Raw genomic sequence first — 8,026 nt, forward strand, 5'->3', positions numbered from 1 at the left:
ATGGACCTATAAAGATGTAACACACGCTATCAAAACAGCGCTAGGTTTAGCTTTAATTAGCTAATAATTGTTGACAAGATGGCAGAGGAATCTTCATTAAGAAATTGTTAACCACTATATTACTTTACAAAAACGGAGTGTAATTTAAAATTTAAAAATCACATTTAGCGAATCATCGGAATCATACCAGTCCGCTATACTTGCCGCCCTCTTTCTTGATAGGTCCATAATGCAGCTACGTCATGTTTTCGGGCCCCCATGAAACCAGTATGGGTGCTTCCTTGTGGCTTCCCTGCGCCAATGAGCAGCTTTTATAGGAATGAATGGGCGCCATGTTTCAATCCGGTCTCCATTTCTTTATATGTGGGTGGTTGACGTGAACTGAAATCCAAAGTGGGAAAAAATATATTTCTAAAATGTATGTCAAATTACATATAATCATATTGCTTAATATGGGAATAACTCAAAACTGAATGTGTCCCTTTCGAATTCCTTAATTATTTGTGGTGGTCTGTGGTAGTCCTAAATATTGTCCACCGGTGTGACAACATTTTTAGTGTCAATATTTAATTCAGAGATTGTATGAGAGATTAGACAAATATGCACAATCCGTATCAATTTGTCCTGATTATATTCCCACATCAAAAGTAACCAATACAGATTCCAATCATGTTAATGTACACGTGGGGACTTTACCCAAACATCTTCATTATAATTAGTATAAAACCTAATGAAGCTTCATTCTATCCTTATATGTGCATAGTGATGATATAATTATTATACTTTTCAACACTTTTTATATACATTTGTGCATCAAAAGGCCTTTTCCACTATAATTCAGTTTGTCACACCACAGGACATTCCGTCACACCATTGGACAACAAAAAGTACCGGTATGCCCCTGTTTTGTACAAAGTAAAATTTATTATTTCTTGTTCAAATTCATTTAAAAATTCATAAAACAAAGTTACAAATACAAGTTCAAATGTTTTTTGTACAAGAAAGTCAGAACAAATAGGAAGAATCCAACATTCTAAAACTTAGATCATTATAAGAAGACTTGTAGCTATCGTAACATTAAGCAACTCAACATGAACATGTAAACAATATTGACTTCATCCTCCTCCTTTCACACCGCATTGAACAGCAGCCTGTCATATTTGGTGAGCTGGGCTGCACGCTGGTGGGGCTCTGGCTCAGAGATGAGACTGACAAGATTGTCCTTGCTGTACATAATGCAGTCTCGCCTAGCAGGCCACTTGAATTTGTTGTTCCCTCCAATTTGCACCATGCAATTGACCTCAAAGTACTCAGCATTTAGTTGAGTTATCTGGCCAACAAATGGCTTGTTGTCATAGTGGACAATGACAAATTTCCCTACAGAGTACTCGTCAAGCTCTTTTTCCTCTTCCTTTCCACTATTTGGACTCTCAGGCTGGGCCTCTTGGACTTGGAAGGCAAGCGGTTCCTCAGAATCTTTTGACCGATTGTCTGGTCTCATCTTTTTTGGAGAGAAGCAGTCGCACATCTCTGGGTAGCGGCAGAAACAGCTGAGAGCCCTATAGAAGATCTCTCCTGCAGAGAAAGAAAGTATTTGGTGCGTGTTTAAGATGCCAGGTACTTTCGGGACAGACGGTGGCAACATCTCATCGAACACCTGGATATCTGCCTCATCAATCCATTTAAATGTTATGTTTGGGACCTCTTTTCGGGCTAAGAACTCATAGAGGTCCTTCGGGGCTTTGTATGTCTTGCCCCCCATGGACATGGTTGTCTGCCATGCGTTTCACTGACCCCCCAACTCCATCGGGTGCACCTTTTCCATGAGCTCTCTCTGAGGCCCTGTTCTCACGGTGAAAATGTGACAGTTTTCCCTTTTTTTTTTTTTTTTTAAACCCCGTTCAGACACAATTTATCTGACATCTTCACCCGTACACATGTTTTCAGAGGAAACGGGACGAAATCGATGTAGTAAGCATGCCAGGCCAGCAGTTGGCGGTACAAGGTAGTAGTACATTTCCGGTGCATCTGGTGTCGGCTGTAAGAATTGAATAAAAAGGCGCGCCTGCGCAAGAACGATTCTTTTTCTCAGCTCTGTGAAAAACAACAACAAACATGGCGACCAGTTTTGTTTGGACCGACGACGAGGTGGAAGTTTTCCATCCATTCACTGTCGTCAACAATGCCATCCACAAAGTTATCCCACCACTGGCTTGTTCTCCCAGTGCTGGCTTGTTCTCCATGTGTAGGGTACACTGCTCAAAAGGTAGCAGTTTGCCTTGTTCCTATATTGGGTGACAGGGCCATCACTCAACACATGGAGCGTGTCAATCTTGTGGCCAGAGTTTGCTATCACTTCCTGTACCACTGGTTTGAGGTGGGCCCACACAGCACGTTCGTTGTGGCTGACAGAATCCGAGATTGTGGCATAGGATTGTGAGCCTGTGGACGTGTAAGCCACTGCTGTATGGATGGATGCCTGCTGCCGGTTTCCTCCAAAATGAAATGACTGTATTTCTGTGTTCAGTTTGCAGGCATAATTCTCTGAAAAATCCACGTGCAGAACCATTTCGTTGTCTTTTAGATTTTCTTTAAGATGCCTGAATTTCTGGGCCTGGTGAAGCCAGTTGAATTGATGGATGGCAATACCTTCCAACTCTTTGTTGAACTCCTCAACCAGTTTTCCTACTGTACAATTTTCAGTTTTCTTCACCCAGTTTTTGTATGTTTTGTCTCCCACCAGCACATCTTCCTTTGCCCAGTGTTCCCATCTAGCCCGATCATCTGTATTATATATGTCAGTCTGGACTTCATCAAAGCAGCACTCCAAGCATTTCATGTTGTCTGTGTTACAGGTTATGCTGGAGAGAAGATATGATAGGCTTTTTGAAGGTAGGATACCACGCTGTGACAAGGCATCAATGAGGAGACACATGTTCTCATGTTGGTAGCAGGCGCATGTATTACGATCATTTGCCTTGGCTTCTGTAACATAAAATGGCTTATAACGTAGAAACTGTCTGTAAGACATTCAATGTTTTAGCTAAGCTGTCTGGGAGTATTCCTTGTGCAAGTCCACCAAAGACTTTACAAGCACTCTCCTCTGCATTTTTTCTTTCCTCCCAACAGATTCCTTTTCCCCCGGAAGAAGCCTGCTGCTCTCGTCTCTCAATAGGAAGGACTCCACTTGCTTCTTCCTTTCTTCAGCAGTGTAACTTTGTTTTGACTGTTTTGCTTGTTTGTTTGTGTGTGCATTTTCATCCACATTCCGTCTCTGCAGAAGGCGTTGATTCTTTCGTCTAAACCTATCCACTCTTCTTTTTCCAGCTTCAACTTGCTTCATTAACTTCTCATTTTGCATTCTTAGATTCCTTAGTTGTTTGTTCACAGATATTTTGTGTACTCTTTTGGGTGTACTTTGGTCTCTGGTGGACATTTCTTTAGGTGACTGTGTTGGTGTGCTACAGAAAACAGGCACTGCAACTGGGGCCTCATTGATCTCTTCTTGATTGAATGGCTGGTCATGATCCTGATCATTAGGTGATAGTGGCGTTAGATCAAGGACAGCCTTAATGGCTTTTTCCCTTGCCCTTCATCTCCTCTTGGACTCTCTCCATTTTTCTTGTAGCTTTTTCCTTGTTGCTGATGACACAGACTTCACACTGAGCTCAACACTTTTCCCGCATGCTTTCTTCTCCTGATATCGGCGGGGACAATTATGAAACCAACGATGAAGATGTGATACGATGAAGCCTTAATCATGTCATAAAACGATTCAATTCTTATGCTAAGATAAATTTTGGTAGCTTGTCAAATTTACTTTCTGCATCTCTCTCTCAGGATGTTCTCTCTCCTCTGAAGATCTTTATTCAGCCTCTCCCTATACTTCCTGGTCCTTTCCTTGCTTGTCATCTCAGCCTCTCACTTTCAACGTGGATCTCAAACTAGCCTTAAAGCTCACATATTATACACTTTTCTGTCAATATTATATGGTCTTAGAGGTCCCTAATACGTTTTTCTTTAGTTGTTTGCTGAAAAAAACGTTCAGATCATTTATTGTAGTATGCCTATATACCCTTATGTTCAGCTAATCTCACGATGCCCCCGCCCCTCTTTGGAAGCGACGGGTCCATAGCGTGTAGTAGTAGCCTGTCCACAGTGCCTGTACTTTTAGCCGTTAGCACGGAAGCTAACGGCTAAAAATATCACGAAAATCTGTGAAAGAATGAGCTTCAAAGTTAGACTTAAACTCCTATGCTTTGTCTGGCTAAAAACGAGGCATTTTCAGACTGCTGTGGAGAATATAATGAGCTTGTTATCGGCAAAATATCAATGCTTTTCCCGAAGCTAGCTCGGAAGCTAACGGCTAAAAATATCACGAAAATCAGTGAAAAAATTAGCTTCAAAGCTAGACTTCGACTCTATTACCTTCCTATGCTTTGTCTTGCTAAAAACGAGGCTTTGCAAGACTCCTGTGGGGAATGTAAACAGCGTGTTATGAGCAAAAGCTGGTTGCTTGCCCCAAAGCTAATAGCTATACACCAGGCAGACAAAAATACCAATAAAAACAATTATTTTAGTTTCACCGTTTAAAAAAAAACACAAGTAGCTTCCTATCCGTTGTGTTATTAAAAACGAGGCATTAATAGACTGCTGTGGTTAAGATAAATTAGTGTAGTATGAGCAAAAGCATTCTGTGTTGGTGTATGTAACATTCAGGCTGTAGGCTACTATGGGCATCTTGTCGCTTAGCGGGGAAAGCAACATGGCTGTCGCTCGGGAAATTTTCCATCGGATCTCGGGGCCGTGGACCAATAAGAAATGGGGGGGGGGGGGGGGGTTATCATATGGTGGACGTTTCTGGTTACTAATGTTGGGGGAAGCATGGACATATAAAGAAAATATGGGAATGTGGCTGTGCCGACTGTGACGTAATAGTTGACGAGAATTCTGACTCGAGTATATTGGGGGGGAGGGGTGGGGTTTTCAAAAAGGGGGGGAGTGAGAAAAGGAGAGATTGTTATTTTTTTTTATATTTTGGCAGTCTCTAGGCACACCGTGGACCCATTGATATGTTAGAACACATTTAAAAAGTGCATTTAGCACAATATGTGACCTTTAACAACCTGGCAACCATACGCACGGTACCGCAACGCTAGCTTGGATGCGATTTCAACATTTCATGCTGGCTATTTAACTGGTGTTATAAGGACTAAGATTGACTGAACATGTGCTGATAATTTATATATTTCTAGTCATAACCAGTTGGGCACCAGGTGGACAGATACAAAGCTCCACAAATGAGGAAAATTAAGTGTTTTGGCTATTGTATGTTCACTTTGATCAGGCAGGGTTTTATTCCAGAAAAATAATAGGCTGCTAAATAGCTCACATAGGACACAGTTGAATTAGCCTCTTAAGTTTCCTCTCATAGTGCACCAGATTGATGCATTTATCTTTGAAAGGTAAAAAAAAAAAAATGTATTCCAGGGGGGTATTATATGAACACACCCATTTTGATTGATTATAAGTAATAATTTTATTTTTTACAAATATTTGAATAAAAAGTATAATAATAATTTATTCTTCAATAGCTTCCATGTTATGTGACCCAGTGTCTCCAAATTATTCCAGATAATAGTACACAGTCACACAGTTCTTCATTTTCCTCTAAAAGTGCACCAGATTGATAGCCTGGCTCTGCCCGCCCACCTACTTCCACCCAAATTTCATTTTCCCTTCAGTAGTCAGTCTGGTGATGGGGCGTATTTGTGGGATTTTGCCCGAACAAATTTCTGAGTGTCCAATCAGCGAACAGAGGAAGTGGCTGAGAACGATGACGTCGAAGACGCGCTCCAGTTTCAGTTGAATTCTGCGTTCCTTTACACTCGGAACTTGGAAATTTCCGACTTGGTAGTTCCGACCTGACTGTGTTCCAGTGCATCTGCTCGGGAAAGTATGGACGCCTACAACCTTTCTCATCCAAATAACTAAACGTTAGGCTCTAGCAAGTTACCGTTGCCAGGTATCGGTAGATCCATAGACTACAATATGTAGTGAAGTCGGAAATTTCCGAGTTCCCTGAACGCACCGTCAGAAGCCGGCTCACGACCAAACGTACGTTAGGCTCTAGCAAGTTACCGTTGCCAGGTATCGGTAGATCCATAGACTACAATATGTAGTGAAGTCGGAAATTTCCGAGTTCCCTGAACGCACCGTCAGAAGCCGGCTCACGACCAAACGTTATGCGATTGGTTGGCTAATCCAGAGTGGCACTGAGCAGATCCAATAGTTTTAAACTTCAACAGACACCCGCCTCCAAGTGAGTTAAAGAGGACCTATTATACTACTTTTCTGGTCTTAATTTCTTGTTTTACACTGCTATAGAGCAACCTGACACGAATCACATCACAAAAAACTATGTAGATTTTCGGGAAGCTCTTTCTCTTATTTTGGCGATCCAGCACATCCTGTCAACACTTGAGTGTGTGTGCTTCGGCAATCTCCGCTCCCTCCGCCTGTGCATCGGCCATCTCCGCTACCCTCCCCCCCCCCCCCCCTCCTGCAAACCCCACTCCGTTGTGATTGGTTACCTTCCTTCCGAAACACTTTCAGTGGCGGGAAGCGCGAGCATGGACCTATAAGGGCGCGAGGCAGACGCGAACAGGGAAGTGACAGCATTACCATACATGGAAACATCCGCGTGGTCACATCACCAATTTTTATGCGACGTCACCAATTATGAAAGGGTAGACCGCTTTGAAGACGTGACTTCTCGACTGGCTAGAATAGTGTTTAGTGCTCTGCACAGACACCCCAGACGGTCAGCAGGGAATACGTCGAAATGCATGTAAGTCATTATTTGATAATTTAGTATGGTTAAGCATGACTATGAATCATCATAACAACGTTTATAGGTCATAAAAGTCAAAAAGCATCATAGGTCCTCTTTAATGTTTGCCAATTACAGCAGTTCCAGACCTTCTGTACAAATGAAATGAAGTAAGATGGTCTGGTAGCACCAGGCTACCAGATTGATGCATTCTGGGTTAAAAAGTACCAAATTTTCTTCCGGGGGACCCCCCTAAGGACTGGGTTCCCTATGTCTCACAAAATTCTGTGGGAAACACTGGTTCATGAATTACATATTAATTAGCAGGCGTTCTTATGTATGACTGAATGTATAGCTTTTGATACTCAGCGGTAAAAATGGATCCCTATTGACTTTGTCCTGTCAGTGTGGCTCTCCTGAAAAAAATTGTGAATACCACTGCTTTAGACCATGTGCTAATAGAATGGAAGTTTTCGCTTTTCAATAACGCCACCAAAAGCGTTTAATAGCCGTTTTATTTTCAGTTTTAGCCATTAGGCATGGAGCCGCTAAAAGGAGTCCGATGGCGGGAGGAATCTTAGTTTATCACTATATTACTTTACAACAAAGGGGTGTAATTTAAAGATTACATATAGAGAATCATCGGGGATTAGTAACTTACACTTCCATGGTCGATAAACAATGCAACTGAGCTCGTCCTGCTTAGTTTAATGCACGGACATATTATAACATTACACTGCTCGAGAATGAATAACGTCAGTGAAACGTACCCTGCGCGTCATGCTTTGGGGCGTGTTAGGCACCTGTTACGGGTCCCAGGTGGGGACGCCCGTGAACAGATTATATATAACTGAAAGACAGGAAAATAACGCTGAAACAGGAAACGTGGTTTGTTTCTTTTAAATCTCCATCAGTTATATTTTATTAATTCAACATGTAGCTTCACTGAAGGTCACTGTAACTTCACATTGTCCACACATTTCAAAGCCAGTATCATATCACTGTATATGTTGTCTATTTAGACATTTAAAATGTTCTTCAAAACTACATTCAAAACACACTTTTTCACACAGTGTTGTTTCATCTCTCTTGTCTCTGCACCTTTAATGCTCTTAAAACCCTTAAAACCCATTAAGTTTTTATTGGACTAGTATTCTAACAGTGCCTTGTAAATATTAACTATATTGAACATTT

Source organism: Ammodytes marinus (assembly GCF_949987685.1).
Source record: "Ammodytes marinus genome assembly, chromosome: 17".
Classification (NCBI taxonomy): Eukaryota; Metazoa; Chordata; class Actinopteri; order Uranoscopiformes; family Ammodytidae; genus Ammodytes; species Ammodytes marinus.